The following is a 23,703-nucleotide window of genomic DNA, read 5'->3' as shown; positions in this document are numbered from 1 at the left end:
TATATTCCTAATTCAGCATACTTGCTTCTTTATTATGCAAATTTATCTCTGAATAACCCCCAACCAGACTGTAAGCTTTTGTAAGGCTGGAAGAACATTTTATACTTCTTTGCATCACATCAATGCCTTTAATAGGAAAAAGTAAATGTGCTTTTGTTGATGTATCCATTGTAAAAATGTAATAGAGGAGAACTCAAACTACCTAGACAGCATGCCAGATTTGGCAAAGTCTTTTAGGATTAAGCAAATTCTAAATTTTAAGGACCTCAATTAATCAATTCTCAATGTATGTTTAAAGACGTAAAATTCAGAGAGTTGATATTATTAAATATAAGTCTGTCCATGCCTGGTTAAAATTCAGCTTTGTTTCAATTCTTGAATTTGGTCTGTTCCTTGTAATGTCAAGGGTAAAATCATAGAGAAAGCTCCCTGTTATTTACAAATATAAGAAAAAGCAAGAATTGGCTGCCATCTAGTCTCTCCAGGAATTGCTTTATTATGACTTTTTAAAATTTTATAAGAACATATAAATGTATAAAGAGATAGTCAATCTGGAAACAAGCAAAGAACCAATGCTGTTAGTTTTTCTATTATCATCTAGTGTTTTTTAATAGATACAATTTCTAACTACTTAAAATATTTTGCCACATTTGAGAGACAGCACAGTGTCAAAGGCCATTGTGTTGGAGTAAAATGACATGGATCTAGGCCCTATTTGGGATATTAAGCATTTGTCTCTGTCTCAGGGATTCATGATAATTATACTTCTTCACATGATATTTATAAAAATCAAATGAGATAATCTATACGATTGTACTGTATCAACTGTAAGAGCATTTTTAAATGTTAGCTATTATTACTTGGAAATTTGGAGAAATTGTAAAAAAAAAAATGCTTTTCATAGATTTATTCAGTTACTACTGCTACATAATAAATTACTCTAAAACTTAGTGGTGTAAATCAACAACCATTTTATTTTTCCACACTTCCGTGGTTCAGGAATTTGGAAATAGCCTCACTAAGCAGCTCTTGTTTGGGATCTCTTATGCAGTTGCAATCAGATGCCGGTTGTGACTTGCAGTCATCTAAAAGCTTGACTGGATGAACTGCACAAGATGTGACTATTCACATGGCTGGGAGTGAAGCTGGTAGTAAGCTAGGACTGTGGCTAGAGCTACAGGTAAGAGTTTCTTCTTGTACATTCTCCAGTATAGGGATCTCTGGATAGTCATTTAATACATGAAGGCTAAATTCCTCTAGAGTGAGGATCCCAAGAGAACCAGATAGAAACGGCATCATCTTTCCTCCCTTAGCCTTTGAAATCACTCAACACCACTTCCCCTGCATCCTAACTGGTTACAAGCAAGTCACTCATATCCAAGGGGTGAAAGGAGAGATTCCCATCTTTTGATGGGAGGGCTATCAATGATATCGCAGACATGTTTTAAAACCACCTCTTGTCATTAAGAAATTCACGGTAGACAGAGAAATAAAAGAGAGTATATTTTGGAAAGTGAGTTGGACCACATATCGACCAACTATATTAGGAATACTTTTCTGTTTCTAATTATATTCTGTACCAACATCACTATTTTGGTGGTTTGGTGATAGTCGGGGGAGGTTCCCAATTTTTGCAAAGATCCATCAGACTCTACATGAAAGTGACCTTTCCCTAAGTATATTTTTTCCCACCTAACAGGATCCACAATACCTTCCTGTAGACCTACATTTTATTAATTTATTTGAACTTTGATGGCTTTTCATCATCAGGAATTCCCTAATCCATAGGCAAATATTCCTAACATTTTAAGAGTTTAATTACCTAGTGACTTGATTCTATTATTAGCATATATCCCTTTCAGAGGCCAATTATCCCAGTAGATGATTAGGTGTTATCTCAGGCAGCCCAGGTGGGGATTTTCCCAGTCTGCTTTGTGGCAGTCCCCCAGGTACCTCACAATCACATCTTCTCCGTCTGGCACGCCTATGAGCTGACTTCCAGGTGCAGCTTGCTCTTCCAGAGAAGGATTAGCTTATTTGCATCCATATGTGCTTTGTCATGTAGAAGGATTGGCAGGGAAAATTGCTAGTGATACGATTTCCTGCCCCCAGGTGAAGCCAAACCTCTCACTGTGAAGTCCAGTGGGCATATTTTCAGTAGGTAGCCTGCCAGACAGAAAGCTCTACTGCTGCAATGTTCCCAGCAAAAAAAACAAAAGCATGTCTTTCCTGTAAGAGCCTCAAATTTTCCAGAATTGGATTAAGGAAGTTGATGGAACTGATGGTCCTTGGAAGAAAATATGTCAATATGTATGTTTCATAAAAGACCCAGGAGAATACAAGGAGTATGTCTCCTAGTGACGTAAGATCTGGGGAGTCATGTTTTTGTGGTGGTGGTGGTTGTAAATCCTGATGGGCGCGATCTTGGCTCACTGCAACCACCACTTCCTGGGTTCAAGCAATTCTCGTGCCTCAGCCTCCCAAGTAGCTGGGATTACAGATGTCCACCACCATGCCTGGCCAATTTTTGTATTTTTAGTGGAGAGGGGGTTGCACCATGTTGGCCAGGCTAGTCTCAAACTCCTGACCTCAATTGATCTGCCCACCTCGGCCTCACAAAGTGCTGGGATTACAGGCGTGAGCCACTGTGCCCAGCAGCTAAATCCAGATCTTTAGTCAGCCCCTTGTTAGAGCTTTCCTGACTCTTCCTGTATACAGACATACTCCCTGTATTCTCCTGAGTCTTTTATGAAACATACATATTGACATATTTTTTTCCAAGGACCACCAGTTCCATCAACTTCCTTAATCCAATTCTGGAAAATTTGAGGCTCTTACAGAAGGAGGCTCCTTCTCCTGGCAACCATGGTGTCAGCTCTCATGCCATTTCTGAAGACACATATCTACTACCAAAAACTGGCTGGGCAAACTTCCACAATGTCTGGCAAGGAGGGAAAGACTAAGAATGCTGACACTGTCACAAAACATTGTATAGTGTTGGTATACAAATGGTATACAATCCTACCATTGTGTAGTTGGTTGGTGTAGTGTTACCTTACATTGGTTGGTATACTGTTACCTTACATTGATTATCAAAAATGATCATAATGACCACTCTCCAACATTACTTACAAGTCATGGTAAAAAAAAAAGTCAGTTAACACGGCAGAAAGGGTTTGGGGGTTTGGACATTAACACAGTATCTGATTTGATTTCAAATTCCTATCCTTCCTGGCTGTGAAACCTGGGACAAGTCATGCTGCATCTCTAAGCCTTGATGTCCTCAAACATAAACCGAAAATTATATTAAATGATTGATGGTATCACTGTCAACACTCAGTGACGTGGTCCATGTGAGGTACAGTGCTCCGTGGTCAAATGGATGCAGATCAATCAACCAATCACATGATCACATGATTCCTGATTGTGTCAGAGGATGAAGTATGTTTGGAAATGACCACGATTATCTAACTTAGTAGGAACATTAATTGTCACCATAGTTGTTTGAGTTAAATAAAATTTACTGTTTCACATTTTAAACATCATAGCAGTTGATCTGAGAATAATTTTTATTCCTTATGCAATTGGTCGAAATTTAGTTAGGCGAATGGAAATGACACTAGGTATTTCAAGCTGATCAGGAATTAATATACGGAATTATTAAAGTCTTTCAAAATGAATGAAGGAGTCAAGAGAGAAACTGTCTCTAGTAAGTTCAGGAATTTTAAGGCGCCTCTGCCAGCAAATTCGTTTGCCTACATCCCTGAAGTTGACGATACGGGGGAGAACATTCTGAAATCTTGGCAAATTGTCAGGTCTGCCATTTGCTAAAACCCTCCCTCTGTCCACTATTGCTACATGAGAATTATTGGCTCTGTTTCTTTTCCACCTTCCAAGTCTCTGTGGAATACCCCTCACTTAGACCCAAAGGACAAACAAATTGATAAGCATTCTTTGGCAAAACATGTACATGTGAATTAGTTATCAGTTTAAAAGTTTGCAGATTTGGACATGCTGTATTATAGATATTTTGCTAAAAATTAGAGTCCTCCTTTGCACCACAAGGTTCCTCCTTCAGAAAAATTCCACAGGGAAAGAGCAGACTGAATTTTTTTTAACATAGGTAGATACATTGATTTTTTTATTACGTATTCTTCAAACTATTGCTTTGTAGTTGACAGAGAGCTGCTACCGAAAGCTTTGCTCTGAGTGGGGTGGCTGAGGAAACACAGCACCCTCACAAAGCAGTATTCTGCTGGCCTTTCTGAAGGATAGATTCTCGGAATCTACAGCTCCTGGGCTTTGCTTTCACTGAAAAAACTGTGAGATAATCAGCTCTGAGCTAACAACTCAAATCCAGCAGGCATATGAGAACTGCATCTCAATCTGTGTTGATCGTTTGATCAACTGCCAATACGGTGCCTTTTAATCTATAAGACAGTGAGAGCAATTCATTAAACAAAATTCTACTGGCCAGGCACAGTGGCTCACGCCTGTAGTCTCAGCACTTTGGAAGGCTGAGGCAGGAGGATCACCTGAGGTCAAGAGTTTGAGACCATCCTGGCCAACATGGTGAAAACCAGTCTCTACTAAAAATACAAAAATTAGCCAGACGTGGTGGCAGGTACCTGTAATCCCAGCTACTCGGGAGGCTGAGGCACAAGAATCGCTTGAACCCAGGAGATGGAGGTTGCAGTGAGCTGAGATTGCTCACTGCACTCCAGCCTGGGCGAAAAGAACAAAACTTCATCTCAAAAATTAAAAAATTCTACCACTTTAGGTCGTTTTCCTCTTAGGAAGCACTCTCTGTATATGGGGAACTGGGGTGGGGACAAGGCATAGAATCTATAAATATTCTCTTTTTGACTTTGATGAATAAGATTTTCTTATTTAACTTGTGCTAACCTCTCAGGGTTAGAAAGATGAGTCCTTTAAGAAGAGAAACGCTTTGTGAAAAAATCTGTATCCATGTTAGACGAAGCCACCTTCTTTTTCAAGCGGCCCATGATGTTTATTAAGGCATTCCACTGTGCTCCTCCTTCTGTCTGCTCTTTAAACATAATGTACAATCCACTATGTTCTCCCAGATTCTCTAAGGAGACTGTTCCTTTCCCTATTTCCTTATGTTCTTTATGTGTATCTATAACGAATTAACTGTCTCCTTGGATTGTCCTTGAAGGGCAAAAAGAAACTTAAGGAAACACGCCTTTGTCACTGGGAAATTGTAGTCCAATATAATTTGGCTAGAAGTAATGATTGTAAATGAAGTTTTGAGCCACTGAAAAGATGTGGAACCATTTCACATATTTGTCTTTGCGTTAAGACATCTGAACCAGTCTTTAAAGCCCTATTAATCAGCACTTCTTTCCATCCCAGCCCTGACTGTTGACCCCGAGCTGGCAGTGGAAGTTAAGTCCTTATGTGAAAGTGATTTAATGTTACTTCTGCATGGATAAAGGCACAGAATCGTGGATAAAGACAGAAGTGGAAATCTGAAAGCTCCCACAAAGGAGAAGTTAAAATTGCTAAAAATTTTTAGTGCTAGATAATATTGTATGTGTATTTCCAGTCCTGTATAAAATATAGGCAACTGAAGCTCTATAAAGAGTAGATATTATATATGCATATATATCCTTTATATGTCATCTATATGTATTTATTGCATACTATATATCTTATATATCTTCTTTATATAAAATTATCCATAGACTCACATTACTAAAGAAAATAAATTTGAAGCAATAATATTACTCCTATACTTTGGCTTTTCTTTGAGATTTTTTGAGGCGTTTGCCACATATTTAATGTAATCTATGTTTTCTGTATGACAGGTTCAGATTTGGGGCTCATGGGAACTCCAGAAAGTCATATTTATCAAAGGGTATCCATTGGCCTTCACCGTCCATGAAAGAAGTGACCTAAAGCTAATGGGACAGTTGTGAGGCACATAGTGTGTCTGAATGCATGGTAGCAAGAATGCTGTGGGGGAAGAGAGAGAGAGAAAAGGAATAGCCTTGCCGGGCGCGGTGGCTCAAGCCTGTAATCGCAGCACTTTGGGAGGCCGAGACGGGCGGATTACGAGGTCAGGAGATCGAGACCATCCTGGCTAACACAGTGAAACCCCGTCTCTACTAAAAAAAAATGCAAAAAACTAGCCGGGCGAGGTGGTGGGCGCCTGTAGTCCCAGCTACTTCGGAGGCTGAGGCAGGAGAATGGCGTGAACCCGGGAGGCGGAGCTTGCAGTGAGCTGAGATCCGGCCACTGCACCCCAGCCTGGGCGACAGAGCAAGACTCCGTCTCAACAAAAAAAAAAAAAAAAAAGAAACAGCCTTTATTCTCTCCCTCATCTTGCTTCACAGTATTGTGTTTTTCACCTTCATTCAACTCCTCTAAACTTGTGTCCATATTTACTTTTCCTACTGGATTATAATATCCTTGGGGGCAGAGTTAGTTTATCTGTTTTTTCCTGAAAGCACTTTGCAAATGCTCCTTGTATACATTTCAGCCAATAACTCAGGAGCAGAAAGTGACTTTATTATTTGTCATACTTAAGCTGAATGATGAGTATGCTTTGTAAATCGTCATGGTTAGAGGAAAATTCAGAGAATTCGATTACCATGGCACTGTTAGAAACCTGATGTAGTGGGAGTTGAATGACGGCCTGCAAAAAGGTTCGTGTCCAAATTCCCAGAACCTTCTGAATGTGACTCTATTTGGAAAAGGGTCTTCACAGATGTAATTAAATGAAGGACTGTTAGATGAAGAGATCCTCCTGGATGACCTGGATGGGACCTAAATTCAAATGATGTTCCCTTATAAGAGATGCATAAGGGAGATTTATGTGTCAGAGAAAAGAGAAAGAGGCACTATGATCAAGGAGACAGAGATCAGAGTCATGCAGCCATAAGCCAAAGTCCACCAAGGATCCAGGAGAGGGTAGGCAGCAGATTCTTCCCTGGAGCGGCTGGAGGAAGCATTGTCCTTGATTTTGGACATCTGGGCTCTAGACTATGCAAGGACAAAGTTCTATGAAATCACCAAGTCTGTGTATTTGTAACAGCAGTCCTAGGAAACGAATACATCTTAGTTCTGAAGAAGTCTCCCTAGAGACCACCCACCCTGCATCTGTAGAATCTGGGAGGGGAAACGGAGCTGTGGGCTTCCTGGTGTTTCCCTCTCAAATCCTTCTTCACCAACACCACATTAGAGGACCACTGCTCCACACAGGTTCTGGGGATGGGGAAACGTATCCTCATTGAAACCAAGACTTTAGCTGCTGCACTATCCAGAGAACAGCTCAGCCTGAGAGTTGAGGATCAGGGCGGGGAGGTACTCTCTCTCATAACCTCCTGCTTTTGAACTATCTGCTAGAACCCTGAATTTGTCATCTTTGGGAATGTTATCCCTGTAAGGAGACAAGGTACCCTTACACAACAGAAACTGTTTCAAAATAACATCAGAACAAATTTATGACATTGCAATAGAGGCGGAAGGTATAGTGAAAGAAATATGTGTATGTAACCAGATGTTTCTTGGAGAAAGTAAGCCTTTAGCTGGACTGTGAAAGAAAATAGAGGATTTGAATAAGTGACAATTGAAAAAGTATACATTTTAAATGGCAGTACAGGGGGAAGGATAAGCAGGAGGGACAGAAACTAGTATTGCTTGAAGGGAAGAGCAAGAAAACCATGCTGAATGGTAATTAGGGCATTCGGTTGCCATCAAAAGAATTTGGATTTATTATTCTGGGGATGCTTTGTAGTTTGGTGAGCAAGGTAACCAGGCTACAAGCTTTCAAGGAGTTATCACCAGCAGGGTGGACAGCATTGTAGATCCCCTACCACATTCAAGTTCCCCTCCTCAGGAAATGTTTGCTGACTTGTTTAGGCAAGGAGGAGGGTCCTCATCTTCATCTCAGTGTGTTACTCCCTGTGTGTTACTCTAGCCTACAGTGGAATATCTCTCTATGTGATCTGGATTCCTCCTAAGTCCAAAAGGCCCCCAAGACAGCTGGGTGCAGTGGCTCATGCCTGTAATCCCAGCACTTTGGAAGGCCGAGGCGGGTGGATCGCCTGTGGTCAGGAGTTCAAGATCAGCCTGGACAACATGGCGAAACCCTGTCTCTACTAAAATTACAAAAAAATTAGCCAGGCGTGGTGGTGGGTGCCTGTAATCCCAGCTACTAGGGAGGCTGAGGCAGGAGACTTGCTTGAACCCGGGAGGCAGAGATTGCAGTGAGCCGAGATCGCGACACTGCATTCCAGCCTGGGCAACAAGAGTGAAAGTCCGTCAAAAAAAAAAAAAGGCCCCCAAGAGAAATGTGTGTCAAGTACAGGCAAGTACAGAGCACAGTGTGGGCCTGACTTCTAGTAGGTACTCCAGCACCCCTTCTATCGAACAAATCGAATTTTAGGAGTGACTCCTGTAGAAGATTAAAGACCTGCACTCCAGCCCTCCCAGTTATTGTCTCCTCTTAGCCAGGAGCTGTACAAAAGGGTATTTTAATAATTTTCACACTTGGGCACACTACGGCAATGGTTTCTAACTCGCCTGGCTCTCCTAAGGGGAGGCGTATCTTCCTTGAGTCAATGTAAGGTTGAGGAAATGCATAGACAAAGAGCAGAGAATTGCCCCTGTTTGGTGAGGACCTGACTATATTTTTTGACTTGGAAATGCTGAGCCTGTGTTTTGTCTACCTTCTTCTAGGTGAGGGATGGAAGGAAACTTCCTTGAACCAAAGATTTACAGGAAGGGTTGGTAGGAAACATGCTAATTGCAGTAATTAGCATGTTTGAGACATGGATGAGAGGTTCCTCTTACAAGGGAATGTGTGGGAGTGGGGGCGGGGAAGGGAGGAGAGAAAACCTAACAGTCGCCTTGTGTGCAATCCTTGCCTTGTAAACTACTGGCCACAGATGAATGGAGAAGACATTTGTTACAATGGACACATAAAGCATAATTGCTACCTTTAAGGTAGTGGATGAGAGAAAGGAAGTGCGTTTAAGCATCTGTGCTCTACGTTGTATTCTCTTGCTTTTATGTATCTTAGCAGTTTGCAGGTACCATCTCCGCAGCCTGGAGAGCTAGCTTTATTTTTTTCCTCTCTTGCCATGGTTACCTCTTCATTCTTATTAATAATTCAAATGCATTGCCTAACAACGGGTTCTCAAATATCAGGATGTATTCAATGCTCTAGAAAAACAGAGAATAGTTGAAAGATGAGAAAATTTGATGCCAGCAATGCCACATTTCACCCATGTCACTGCCCATGCTGGGCGATGATATCTGAGTCTTTCTGCCTTCCTAGTTGGAAACTTTAGGGCATATAAATATTTATTTTAGAGCCTGGGCTTAACCCATCCCTATACAGAGTGATTTGAAAAGCAATCTGTCTGAACACAAGAGAACTGTGTCTTATCCAGAAAAATCGTGTCCTTATAATAGTCCTGTGTCATCTTCTCATTGGAGGTAATCCAGGCTTGATTCTCAGTGTGACAGAAATGGCTGTACACTTTTCTGCCCATTGCCTTTGTCTTGTCCTGGAATGGGAATTAAAAGACCATTGGTTTAAAGTGTCTATTTACCTTTTAAAAGAAAAGCAGGTTTTCTTTATATGTCTCACAAAATCACACACACAAAATGGTTCCGCAAAATACAAATATCCATATAATGCAGTTAGTAATGTACATTAAGCATAGTACAAATGTTGCTACTATAAGCATTCTGATAGCTGTCTTTTAGTGAATATGCATAAGCATTTCAGTTGGTTATATACCTGCAATAAAATTGCTGGGCTAAAGGGTGTGCATATGTTCAGTATAGTAGAAACAAGAAATCACCCAGATGTCTATTAATAGCTGCATAAATAAATATTCATACAGTGGAATATTCTAAAACAGTAAGGATATTTTGTTGTAGAATAGCAAAAATAAAACTACCAAAAGTAGCACTGAGTAAATAAAAGCCAGGTAAAAATATACATTAAATAAAGTTTTTTAAACCAGGAGAACAAATGTATAATTTTAGAAGTCAGGGAAGTGCTTAACTTGAGGTGATGGTAACTAGGAGAAGGCAACTAGTGAACAGGAGAAGGGGTGGCTGGTAAAGTCTCAGATCTTGATCTGAGTTGGGGTAACAGGGGGATGTTCAGTTGTGAAAATTCATCAACCAACAAAGAGGACAAAAAGCAAGATAATTTAACTAAATTATCTTTTAATCAGAGTAATTGCTTAAGAATATTCCCAGATGGGGAGTGAGATCCTTTTCATGCTAAAGTGAAAAGTGTTCATGTTGATGTCTACCGAAAGATTCCAAAGTGTTTAAGAAGAAGTTAAAACAACACTATCTGACAAGTTTTAGGGAGACAAATAACATGCTTTCACAAAAGACAGAAGAAAACAATAATTCAGAGTAATCTTGTTAAGACAATAGATAATGCACACTTCCAGTTTGTAATGACAATTAGGTTTATAGTATATGTAATACTTACGGGTATAATAAATATTTGCTATGGAAGGTAAAGTGCATCAAATCGAAGTGAGTGAGATATCAATTTTGTTTTAATCTTAAGAATTTGAGGAAAGAGTAATTAGCAGTTAGACTTGAAGACATGGGAGAAAGATGATAAAATCAAAATAAGGAAACAATAAAATAAATGATAGTAGAACATTTTCTAAAATAACTTGCATATATTGTTTTCTGGAGAGACAAAGCAAAACAAAGCAGAATCCAGAGCACCTTCATAGAATATATATTCAAATTTTAAAACTTTAAAATCCAGGTGCAAGGCCATGAACATTTACAAAATGTGGCTTGATAAATGTTATTTATTTTATTTATATTTATTTATTTCTTTTTTTTTTTTTTTTTTTTTTTTTTTTTTTTTAGACAGAGTCTCACTCTGTCTCCCAGGATGGAGTGCAGCGGCGCGATTGCGATTCTGTGCCACCTCAGCCTCCCGAGTTCAAGTGATTCTTGTTCCTCAGCCACCCAAGTAGCTGGTATTACAGGCATGTGCCACAAAGCCTGGCGAATTTTTTTTTTTTTTTAAGACAGAGTCTCGCTCTGTCTGCTAAGCTGGAGTGCAGTGGCACGATCTCCACTCACTGCAACCTCTGCCACCTGGGCTCAAGCAATTCTCCTGTCTCAGCCTCCCGAGTAGCTGGGATTACAGGTATGTGCTACCACACCTGGCTAATTTTTGTATTTTTAGTAGAGACAGGGTTTCACCACGTTGGCCAGGCTGGTCTTCAACTCCCGACCTCAGGTAATCCGCCCACGTCGACCTCCCAAAGTGCTGGGATTACAGGTGTGAGCCACCGTGTCCAGCCTAATTTTTGTATTTTTACTAGAGATGGGGTTTCACCATGTTGGCCAGGCTGGTCTTGAACTCCTGACCTCAAGTGATCCACCTGCCTCTGCCTCACAAAGTGTTATGATTACAGGCATAAGCCACTGTGCCCAGCCAATAAATGTTTTAAAACCAAGCAACTGCTGAAATTAAGCAGAGATTTTTAAGAAGAGCCGTTGAGAATTCCCTTTAGAGCTCTCAGAACTACAGTAGTCCCCCTTATCCTCAGGGAATACATTCCAAAACCCCCGTAGATGCCTGAAACCCTGAAGAGTACTCAACTCTAAATATACTTCGTTTTTTTCCTATACCTACATACCTATGATAAAGCTTAATTTATAAATCAGGCACAGTAACAGACTAACAATGACTAACGATGAAATACAACAATTATACAATATACTATAATAAAAGTTATGGAATGTGGTCTGTCTCTCTCAAAATAACTAATTGTACTGTACTCATCCTTCTTCTTGTGATCTGTGAACCTGATAACAGAGATGGCCACTAAGTGACTAACAGGCAGAGTGGTGTACGCAGCGTGGACCCACTGGAAACAGAGTGGGACAGCACAAGATTTCATCGCGCTACTCAGAAGGATGCGCAATCGGAAACTTACGAACTGTTTATTTCAGACATTTTCCATTTAGTATTTTCAGACCACAGTTGATTGCAGATAACAAACCATTACGGAAAGTTGACTGCAAATAACAAACCATTACAGAAAGCAAACTGTGGATAAGGGGAAGATCCCTGTACCACCTAAGTCTGATCCTTGTTTTCTATTTTCAACATCACAGTAGATCCTTAAAATGCTAATTACATTATGAAAAAAACAAAACAAATGGAGGCTTGTCCTGTCTCTTTCTACTCCAAGATTTAGAGCCAGCTACTTTTGAAGGTGCCTAGATTTCGTGTGTGTGTGTGTGTGCGTGTGTGTGTGTGTGTGTGTGTGTGTGTGTATTTAGACGGAGTTTTGCTCTTGTTGCCCTGGCTGGAGTACAATGGTGCAATTTCCGCTCACCGCAACCTCCACCTCTCGGGTTCAAGCGATTCTACTGCCTCAGCCTCCCAAGTAGCTGAGACTACAGGCATGAGTCACCACGCCCAGTTAATTTTTTGTATTTTTAGTAGAGACGGGGTTTCTCCCTGTTAGTCAGGCTGGTCTCGAACTCCCGACCTCAGGTGATCCACCCGCCTCAGCCTCCCAAAGTGCTGGGATTACAGGCGTGAGCCACCGCGCCCGGCCGAAGGTGCCTAGATTTCTTTCACTGAAGAACACAAAGGTCACTGGTGCCAGCTACATCCCTGAGATTGTTTCACTTGAACAGTGTTTGGAATGAGGGTCACAACAGGGTTAGCTTGACCTTTTTAAAATCATGGGGTCAGGTTTGCGTTTCTCACTTTAACTCCAACTATACTAACTCTTCTCTTACCTGTTCTAGTGTCAGTTTTAAAAATCAATCTCAGCTGGGCATGGTGGCTCACACCTGAAATCCCAGCACTTTGGGAGGCCAAGGCAGGCAGATCACTTGAGGTCAGGAATTCAAGACCAGCCTGGCCAACATGGTGAAATCCCCTTTTAACAAAAAATACAAAAATTAGCCAGGCGTGCGTGGCAGCGCATGCTTGTAATCCCAGCTACTCGGGAGGCTGAGGCAGGAGAATCACTTGAATCCGGGAGGCGGAGGTTGCAATGAGCCGAGATCACGCCACCGCACTCCAGCCTGGGTGACATAGCAAGACTCCATCTCAAATATATGTGTGTGTATATATATATCTTTCCCAGTTTGAGCAACCTTTCCTTTTCTAATCCCATCCTAGAAACAATGATGTTCTGGGCCATATGTTGTCATACCAAATATGCATTTAAAACATGTTGGCCAAAGCGTTAGGAAGTATAATTTCTGATTTTTTAATATGTAACTGCCATATGCTTTCTTTTTTGTCCTTCAACTCAAGATGGATGACTTTTGTACCAGGTTGTGAATGGCTATCCTTGTCTGCATGAGTATAGCACAAAAATGCTAAAAAGAAAATACATTTTATTCTTGCCCCAAAGGAAACATTGAGAATTTAAGGGTATACATCACTATTACAGTATTGCAAATAGAGTCTGCATGTACTTAGTGCTCATGATAAAAGAAAAAATAAAGCTAAATTTGAATATCCTGACAAGATCAGTAAGGACATTTATTTTTTTAAAATACAAAGTTATATTAAGAAATACATACATAGAAAACGCACATTACCAAAATCTCTCCACTGTTACACATTGAGACATATCTGGTTCGATGGATTTGCTTTAAAGAAATAAAACATATTGAAATAGAATTAGACACAACTCAGTTTACATCTTGAAGATGCAGACATGAAAAATAGGTTGGGAAGGTGTGGCTCTCGAAGTCTTAAGACCTCAAAAGGAGGGAGGAGATGGGGTGAAGTTTAGAAAGTGTTTTGTGTCAATGATAATAGCTGGAGTCATATTGATAAGTCTTTGACACTGTTAACCAGTTATCAGAAAAAGTGTTCAGCCAGAGAACTTACATACGTCTCAGACTTGGTGTCAGCCTGCTATTTCTTTTGCAGGTGAGGTTTTTAACCACAACAACTAAGACAGGATATATTAAAGTACATTGACTCACCCAGTTCCTTTTGGCCAGCACTGTCACATGAGGGCTAAAGATGAGCCCTGAGCAGGATGGAGATCACTCTCCAGGAAGCTTTTCTGCATCAGCTTGGGTTGCTACATGTTGTGGCAGGTGGCTGCACAAACTTCTCTGTTTGTGCCTTACCCACCACCATCAAGAGCTAGGCCCACCTCAAAAGGGTGAGATAATTGGATGGGGATGAATAATCAAAAGGATATCAGCAAAAAAATTAAAAACAAGTAGAAATCTTCATTCCAGAAATAGATACCTGAAATATGTATATGCTTAGGAACTATTTTATTTCCTACCTTCTCTGATGAATAATTAGAGATATAAAGCTTGTAGGTGTTAGAAAACCATGTCATTGAAGATAGTCCTTTGTGCCTTAAGAAAAAAATAATACCCATTCAGAAAGTAATAAATTCAAAATACCACCAGCCCTGCAATGACAGTTAACCATATGCATAAATCCAAAGCGAAGTTTCAGAGTCCCCTGGCTGTCTTCATCAAGAATCAAGCCTTTTTTTTGAGAATTTAGTATGATAATTCACTCTTTGCTGATTTAATTCTCTTACTGCCTTTTTGAAATGGAAAACGAAAGACGCAGTGCAAGCCGATTGAGCTCTCAAGGAGTGTTCTCAACTGATCTTCTCAGTGCCTGTCTCTGACAGTTCGATTCTTTCTAGATGCAGAGCCAAATCAAGATTAGATACACAGGGTGTTTATTGGGGGAAATTCCTGTGACAGATAGAAAGGAATGGAGTAGAAGAAAGATGGAAGGGCCTCAGATGGTGACGCAGGATGATAGCTGTGAAAGAAAAGAGGGAAGGAAGAATTCCACATTCCACATTCCACAGCCTACTTTTGCAAAAACTTCAACCAGGCCAATGAAGTGTCCCTGATCAAAAGCTGCTTGCTAAAGGACTTCGGAGTTAGGCAAAAATGGGCCAATAGTAATAGCCCCCACCATGCTCATTGACTGGAAGCAGCCCGGGAGAAGCATGGTCTCAGCATGAATGCAATGGAGGAACCCAACTGGTGGCAGCTGGTGCTGTCAGTCAACTGTGCTATCAGCGGTGGGTTCTCTTGATGGAGATCTTAGCAGTGCACTTCCACAGCTCCTACATCATCTCAGACATATGCCACAGTGTCATGGGAATTCTGGACCAAATCGTGTTGTATGCTGAGAAATCTCAAACGTGACAAGACGTTAATGAAAATTTTGTAAACTATATTAACTGAACCTCTGCTTTCTGAAACAGACTATGCAAAACATAATTTAATATTTGCTAGATTATTCATTGTCTTTGTTTGTGGGATGAATTATTAGACCCGTAGGTAACACAGTAATGTCCTCAGGGACTACTGACCCGTGTCAGCCCTTCTGCTAAATGGTGTAAGTCTAATAACTCTGCTCATAACATTTTTGTCATTTTGTAGTTTCATAATCCGCCCCTCCCCAACTCTCAGACGACCATCTGTTACTGCTTTCCACTATTAAGTGTTCCTACCTCTACAAGTCCCATCTGTTTAGGGTTAATTTTTTTTTCTTATGGAAAATTATAATTGAACCAAAAAGCAGAAAAAAAAAAAAACAATACAAATGAATGGATTCCCATATAACCATGAAACAGCTTTTGCAATTTTCTTTCATTTGTACTCCAGCCACATACCCCTCCACTAAAATATTTAGAATACCCAGACATCATATTAACGATCTTTAATATTTCAGTATGTATTTTTTTCAATATTATATTTTTTTTAAATAAAACCACAGTATCATTGTTTTAGCCTGTTTTATGCTGCTATGACAGAATATCTGAGACTGGGTAACTTATAATGAACAGAAATGTATTGGCTCATGTTCTAGAGGCTGGGAAGTTCAAGATGGAGGGGCCAGCATCTGGCAAAGGCCTTCATGCTGCGTCATCCCAAAAGAATGGACGAGAGAGGGCCAAACTCACTTTTATAACAAACCCATTCTCACAGTAATGATTCGACTCCCCCAATAACAACATTAATCCATTCACAAGGGCAGAGCCCTCAGACCTAATCACCACTCAGAGGTCCCATCTCTCAACACCGCTGCACTGGGGATTAAGTCTCCAACATGTGAACTTTGAGGAACACATTCAAACCATAGGAATCATTATCAAAACATCTCTACAAAATTATTTATCACCAAATATCCAAGCAATATTGATATTTCTCCAATTAGTTCTTAAATTTTACATTTGCCTTTTCAACAAAAAGCTGGATCAGATTCATATAATGCAGTTAATTGACATGTCTCTTAGGTCTCTTTTAATCCATGTTTCTCTTCAATCCCTTTCTGTCTTGTTTTGCTGGTAATTTATTTGTTGAATATATCTGATCAGTTGTCCTATAGAATTTCCATCTCATGGATTTTGCTGATTTTACTCTGTGAATTCATTTTAATATGCTGTTCATTATTCTTTATTTCTTATAAAATGGTTGTTAGACCTTCATCTTTGAACAGATTCTCCAGTAGATTCTTCAGGATTGGTTCACTAAAAAAGTTCCCAAAATTTTCTTTTTTTTTTTTTTATTTTTATTTTTATTTTTATTTTTTTTAATTATACTTTAAGTTCTAGGGTACATGTACATAACGTGCAGGTTTGTTACATATGTATACTTATGCCATGTTGGTGTGCTGCACCCATCAACTCATCAGCACCCATCAATTCATCATTTATATCATGTATAACTCCCCAATGCAATCCCTCCCTCCTCCCCGCTCCCCATGATAGGCCCCAGTGTGTGATGTTTCCCTTCCCGAGTCCAAGTGATCTCATTGTTCAGTTCCCACCTATGAGTGAGAACATGCGGTGTTTGGTTTTCTCTTCTTGTGATGGTTTGCTAAGAATGATGGTTTCCAGCTGTATCCATGTCCCTACAAAGGATGCAAACTCATCCTTTTTTATGGCTGCATAGTATTCCATGGTGTATATGTGCCACATTTTCTTAATCCAGTCTGTCACAGATGGACATTAAAAGTTCCTAAAATTTTCAAAAGTTCATAAGTTTGACTATAGTTTTATACTTGAATGACAGTTTGGCCAAGTATAATGCACTTTTCTCAGTTTTTTTCCTTTAAACATCTTAATTATGTTACTCCATTGTCTTCTGTCACAAAATTTTGCTATTAAAAAGTCTAATGTCAAACTTACTATGGTTCCTTAATATGTGACTTGGTGTTGTTACTTGGATGCTCAAAGATTTTTCTTTATCAATAAAGTCTAATGGTTTTACTATAATATATCTCAGAGTTGAGCATTCTGATCAATTTTCCCATGTCTGTGCTGTGTCCTTTCAATATATAAGTCCACATATACCTTTTTTCTTTTTTTCATTTTTTTTCTTTTTGAGACCGAGTCTGTTGCCCAGGCTGGAGTGCAATGGCATGATCTCGGCTCACTGTAATCTCCGCCTCCCAGGTTCAAGCATTTCTCCTGCCTCAGCCTCCTCAGTAGCTGGGACTACAGGCACATGCCACTACGTCCGGCTAATTTTTTGTATCTTTAGTAGAGACCGGGTTTCACTGTGTTAGCTAGGATGGTCTCAGTCTCCTGAACTTGTGATCCGCCTGCCTCAGCCTCCCAAAGTGCCGGGATTACAGGCTTGAGCCACCGCTCCCGGCTGTCCACATATACCTTCATTTCAAAAAACTTTCCTTAAACTATTTTTTCATTATTTGTTCTATCGCATTGTGTCTATTTTCTCTCGAACTTTACGAACATTGAAACTTCTCTGCCTATTTTATATCCAAGCACGTCTTGAGATGATGCTTAAATTGGTTCTTGGAACATAGCAAGGAAGCAGGATAAAGGTACGAAAAGTGAGAGCCTTCTAGGAAGATCCAACTACATGTACAAGAACAGAGAAGCTTAATTTGAGTAACAATAACTGTTGAATGAAGTTCCATCTATGGCAAGGCTAAAAGTTGTAGAACAGAAATCAAACTGGAGAGTGACAGGATGCTGTTTGTTGTCAGATTACACTTTGATGTCAGATAAGTACTTTTTGAGTTTTCTCTGAAACCTAATAAGGATTTTAAGGTGTAAATAAATATTTTAGCCACATCACATTGGTGTCAGTGACGAGAACGTCTTTGAAACAAGTACATGAATTTTAAAATAGGCAACAAAAAATATAAATACCTGTTTTGTGCCTGGAAACTGTAAGTGATTTATATGAGTTTTGTCATTTATCCCTCACAACACACATTTAACAGTTTTTACTGTTCCCATTTTTCCAGATTAAGCACACACACTGAGTCATAGCACATGAAAGCAAATTATCCATGTCACATCAAAAAAGTGGTCACCTGGGATCAGAAGCCAATAGCAACTAACACTACGTCCTATATTTGTTGCATGAACTATGGTTAATACTGGAATCAGTCATACAAAAAATGAGAATAATACAAAGATTTGTGGATAAAGTAAATTTGTATCTAGAAATAGTGTGGATATGGAATGAACTGGACTATAAGATTGAGGGAGAGGGAGAGAAAGGCATGCACAATGATTCCAAGGTTTCAGGTGAACAGCCCGGGGCAAAATTGTCTTGCAATAGGTTGTCAAGAAAATAGAAGGTAAAAATGAAGACAACAAATATAGACCTTTTTGCAAAGAAACTTGACAGAGGAAAAAGAGGGCAAAGACGGTGGGTATGTATATATTGGATGGAAGATGTTTTGTTCTAAATAGGAGAGACAACCATAGTTGTCCACTAAGTGCTTGTAGAGAGGTTGGAATTGGGAAACCACAAAGGTGGGGAAGCGGTAAGGTTGTTGGGGAACTGGTAGCAGATGGTGGAGGAGAAGAAGAAAAGAGGATCTAAAACACAAGCAAAGGAATTAGTATCACACACAAGCAGAAAATAATATTCTCTTCTACAGAGAATATAAGAAAATATGTTGATCTCCTAAAAAGCACCAGGCATCCTAGTAAGCTCTTACAAGCACACACACTACTCCACTAATCTTTACAACACAACGTCTCTGCTGATGTTATTCTCCACATTTTATGAATCAATGTGGCTAGTAATTACCAGAGTCAGGCTTCAAACTCACTCTATTCTGATTACGTCTACTGTTAGTTTTTGGGAAGGAATCATGACACAGGGAGACACCTGAGTTCAAGCTCCGAAACTCACATTCACTCTTACCTTGGACAATGGAGTCACATCTGAAAAACCCCAATTTCTCATCTGCAAAACAAATAAACAAGAATTAGGCTTTCTTCCTGTTAACAAACTTTCCTTTTTTGGTGATTTTTTTTTTTTTTTTGAGACAGAGCCTCACTCTGTTGCCCAGGCTGGAGTGCAGTGGTGTGATCTCAGCTCACTGCAACCTCTGCCTTCCTGGTTCAAGCGATTCTCATGCCTCAGCCTCCCAAGTAGCTAGGATTACAAGCGCACACCACCACACCTGGCTAATTTTTATATTTTTAGTAAGGATGGGGTTTCACCAGGTTGGCCAGGCTGGTCTCGAACTCCTGACCTCAAGTGATCTGCCTGCCTCGCCCTCCCAAAATGCTGGGATTACAGGCATGAGCCACCTCGCCTGGCCCCACAAACTCTTATATGAACAGACCATATGTTTCGCTCATGAAAAGTATATTCTGATAACGTGTTCATTCATAAGTTTTAATTTGCTTTTGTTTTAGGTGAAAATGACTCCATGTCTACGAATTCAGTTTACCATTACCATTACCACCACTAAATCTTAGGAATTATTTTGATAAAATACTAGAAGTTACATTAAACATAATAGTAGAATTGAGTCATTTTTATTTATTATTCGAAACTTGTATAGTACAATTGCTAAAGAGTTATTTTACTTTCCCAGGAAATTTTACCACTGAAAGCTACTAAAATATTTTTTTACCTGTGAAAATATTACTTTATTAAAATTTTGAGTTAACCTTTCAGAATTATTGTGAGTGTGTGCACACATGCATAAGGTAACACCTATTCAGATTTTACCCAAAGAAATCCCTCCAGGGTGTGTTTATATGAGATTTTACCAAAGTTAAAATAAGCATTCTTTATTAGCAAAACCAAACGGAATATTTCTTAACTATTCTAAAGCTTCTAAAAAAAAACCAAAAAACAAAAAGAAACACTAAACTTTGCACGTAACAGAAAGCAGAAACTTCTGCAGACTAGCATCACCTAAAGCAAACCTTAAAAGATGAGGATAGTGCAGCAAATGAGTAATGAACCATACAGAACTTGCTTTGAGAGGCACCCAGTTTGAAAAGAGCGTTGTCAAACTGACAGAGCATTTGTCTCAGTAAATATTCTTCTTCATTCCTAAACCATTCAAGCATAAGAAGGTGAACACAGACAGCAATCTAAAAGCCTCTAATGAATATTTGTAACACACAAGCTGAGAAATTCTTGATCTACCTGCCCTTTGTGAAAAATAACAAAAGCTGGAGAAATGGGGTTAAAAATGAGGGAGAGGCTTCCACTTTCAGCAATGATAGGCCAGTCTGCAGCAAAATGAATCTTTCACCAAGAAAATCTTTAAAAGATGAATAAAATATAGAAAATATCATGTTGATGATACCAGAGACCTACCAAGGCAGCCAGGACTCAAGGAGCCAATTTGTTGGAGAGACATGAGGCCCAGAAAAGTGAATTCAATATTCTGGGCCATTTTCTCCTCAGACATTTGATGATTCATAAGATATACAGAGCAAATAGATTTTTTTAATATCCAGAATAAAGACGGAACACGCCCCAACTTGTTTAATGAGGCCAGACTAACTTTCCTATGAAAACCAAAAGAGGACATTGCAAGAACAGTGACATTACAGACTAATATCCATCATGAACATATTGCAAAATTGATTGCAATAATTGTATAACTATATACAAAGATAATATACCACAATCAAGTTGAATTTATGCCAGAAATGCAAGGTTGTTTCCACATTGGAAAAACCAAACAATGTAATTTACCACAATAGAAGAAATGAAAAATACAAAACATTCTTCTCAATAGGCATCAGAAAAGCACTTGACATTCATTATACAATTTTTTCAGCAAAGTAGAAATAGAATATAATATGAATTTGATATTGGGGATCTATGAAATACCTACAGTAAACATCACACCTTTTGGTGAATCATTAAAACCTTACATCCTAAGATCAGGTGACAACGTACCTACTATTACCACTTCTATTCAACATTGTAATTCAGGTTCTAGGCTGTGAATTGAGGTAAGTAAAACAACTACCAAAGCATAGGAACTGGAAAAGTAAACATACCTCTAGTTAGTCACAGACAGCACAGTTGTTTATATGACATATTCAAAAGCTGAAAAGCTCTTAAAATTAATAAATGAATCTGAAAAGGTTACTTACTACAGTCAGTATGAAAAAGTTTAATTGTTATACACCAGAAAGAAATAGAAATGAGTTTCCTAAGTGATAGTTATAAAAGCATAAAGAATACTTAGGGATTAGCCAAATAAAATATATTCAATATTTCACAGAAAATTGAAGACATTATTGAGAGAAAATACAAAAGATCTAAACAAACAAGACACGTGTCTATGAATTTCAAGACAAAATCTTATAGAGATAATAATTCCTTCTAAACTGATGTACACATTCAAGGCAATCCAAATGAAAATCCCAGCTGGATTTTTATATTGTAGAAATTGAAAAGCTGATATTAAAATGTACATGTAAATGTAAAAGCTCACAAATACCCAAGACAATTTTGTAGATAGAAAGTGGAAGGATTCACACTACTAGATATTAAGATATATCATAAAACAACAGTAATTAAGATAACATGACATAACACAAGGATAGAAAACATATTCCAATCAAACAGAAAAGAAAGTTCAAAAGGAAAGCCACACCAATATGGACTCATGGATTTTAACAAAGGAGAGACTTCAGTAAAGTGCAAGGAAGAATTGTGCTTTCAATAAAAGGTGCTAGATCACTTGGATTTCAATGTGGAGAAAATGATTCTTGAGTCTTCCTCACACAATACACGAAAAGAATTAAGAGGTTTTGAAGATCCTAACAGTAAAGGCAGAGTAAAAAAAACGTTTACAATAAAATACAGGAGAAAATATTATCGATCTTGGGAAAACAGAGAACAGGAGAAAATATTTTCAAAGCAAATCTCACCAATGACTCACCTAGAATACTTCCGTGTGAGTGTGTATTCAACCAAGACAAAAATATAGACAACACAAGAGAAAAGTAGAGATGCATTTGATCAAAACAAAAATATTCAAGAGGCAAATAAATAAATTAATATATATTAAACCTCATCAGTCATCAAGGACTTGCAAATAAAAATTAAAACCACAATGATATACCACTGTACAGAGACTGCAATGGCTAAAAGAAAAATACTGACATTCCTAAAATGTTGGCGAGGATGTAGAGCAACTAGAAATATCACACACTGCTGGAGGGGGTATTAATTGGTGCATTCACATTGGAAAATTCTTGGGCAGTATCAAACTAGAATTATTTTGAGCATATTGTAGGACTGAACAAATGAGTAATAGATTTATATCATGGGTCATGTTTCTTGCTATAAAAGAAAAATCTTTGGGAGGCCAAGGCTGGTGGATTGCCTGAGCTCAGGAGTTCGAGACCAACCTGGGCAACACAGTGAAACCCTGTCTCTACTAAAATACGGGAAAAAAAAGAAAAACAACTACTGAGCATGGCAGCAAGCACCTGTAGTCTCAGCTACTTAGGAGGCTGAGGCAGAAGAACTGCTAGAACCCAGGAGGCGGAGATTGCAGTGAGCGGAGATCATGCCACTGCACTCCAGCCTGGGTGACAGAGCAAGACTCCGCCTCTAAACACACACACACAAAAGAAAAATCTGTGCTTTCAGCAGTTTTTTACTAAAAGGGCTGAAACTCAATGACATTCCAGTAGAACTAGGTCCTAGATCTTGGTTTTAAAATGTCATTCTTCTTTGGAAGGAAACTGGACTCCAAAGGAAAATGATGGGGTAGCCACTACATAAGCCTGGAATAAGTGCATTGCCAGAAAACAAGGCAGATTTCAAAAATTGATGGAGATATGATAAAAGAACACAGAAGGAAGTTTGAGGTAGTTTCCACTGACTAGATCTTGATAACTTGAGCATTAAATAAATAAGATTATAACCCATGGACTGAAATAGGAATCCATAAATCCATTCTGAGAGCAAATAGATACAAACTAATTGTGACAGAAGGAAAAAGCTCTTCCACACAAGACGATTCCAATAACAAATAGAGAAAAATTGATGGAGTTAGAATACCACCATTTACAACCATCAGAGTAAAAACTGATTCAGGCAAAAATCATGAAAGGTTGCTAAATTTAAACTAAATTTTTTAATAAAAAGGATGTTTACACCTTCTTAAAGTATCTCCCTACACCTTTTAGTTACAAAATAAAAGAGGCCTACAATGGAGAAAAGAGGTAACCAAGTAAACAAAATTAATTTAACAAAAAGAGGCAAAAGCATCAACAAAAAGAGCCATTATGAGCTTCCCAGTGTAACTGCTTGAGAAGAACATAGCACTTATGTAGTATTCAAGCCCAAAAGCATAATCTCAATTTATTCATGAGGAAACATCAAAGAAATGCAAATTGAGGAATATTCTATAGAATATCTGGCCTGTATTTTTTA

At 38.9% G+C, this 23,703-nt stretch overlaps 1 long non-coding RNA gene across 1 annotated transcript in view; it reads right to left on the bottom strand.

Moving 5' to 3' along the window:
- Nucleotides 1-9,216: 9,216 nt before the first annotated feature.
- Nucleotides 9,217-23,703, bottom strand: part of LOC117088076 — a 52,562-nt gene continuing 38,075 nt past the window's right edge. Inside the window, exons 2-3 of the long non-coding RNA XR_004438988.1 lie at nt 19,195-19,236; nt 9,217-9,539 (exon numbers count right to left, since the gene is read on the bottom strand). This is a non-coding gene — a long non-coding RNA (uncharacterized LOC117088076). The remainder of the gene's footprint in view (nt 9,540-19,194; nt 19,237-23,703) is intronic.

The sequence above is a fragment of the Trachypithecus francoisi genome, unplaced genomic scaffold, assembly GCF_009764315.1.
Source record: "Trachypithecus francoisi isolate TF-2019V2 unplaced genomic scaffold, Tfra_2.0 Lachesis_group10, whole genome shotgun sequence".
NCBI lineage: Eukaryota > Metazoa > Chordata > Mammalia > Primates > Cercopithecidae > Trachypithecus > Trachypithecus francoisi.
This window is presented reverse-complemented; position numbering and strand designations above follow the sequence as displayed.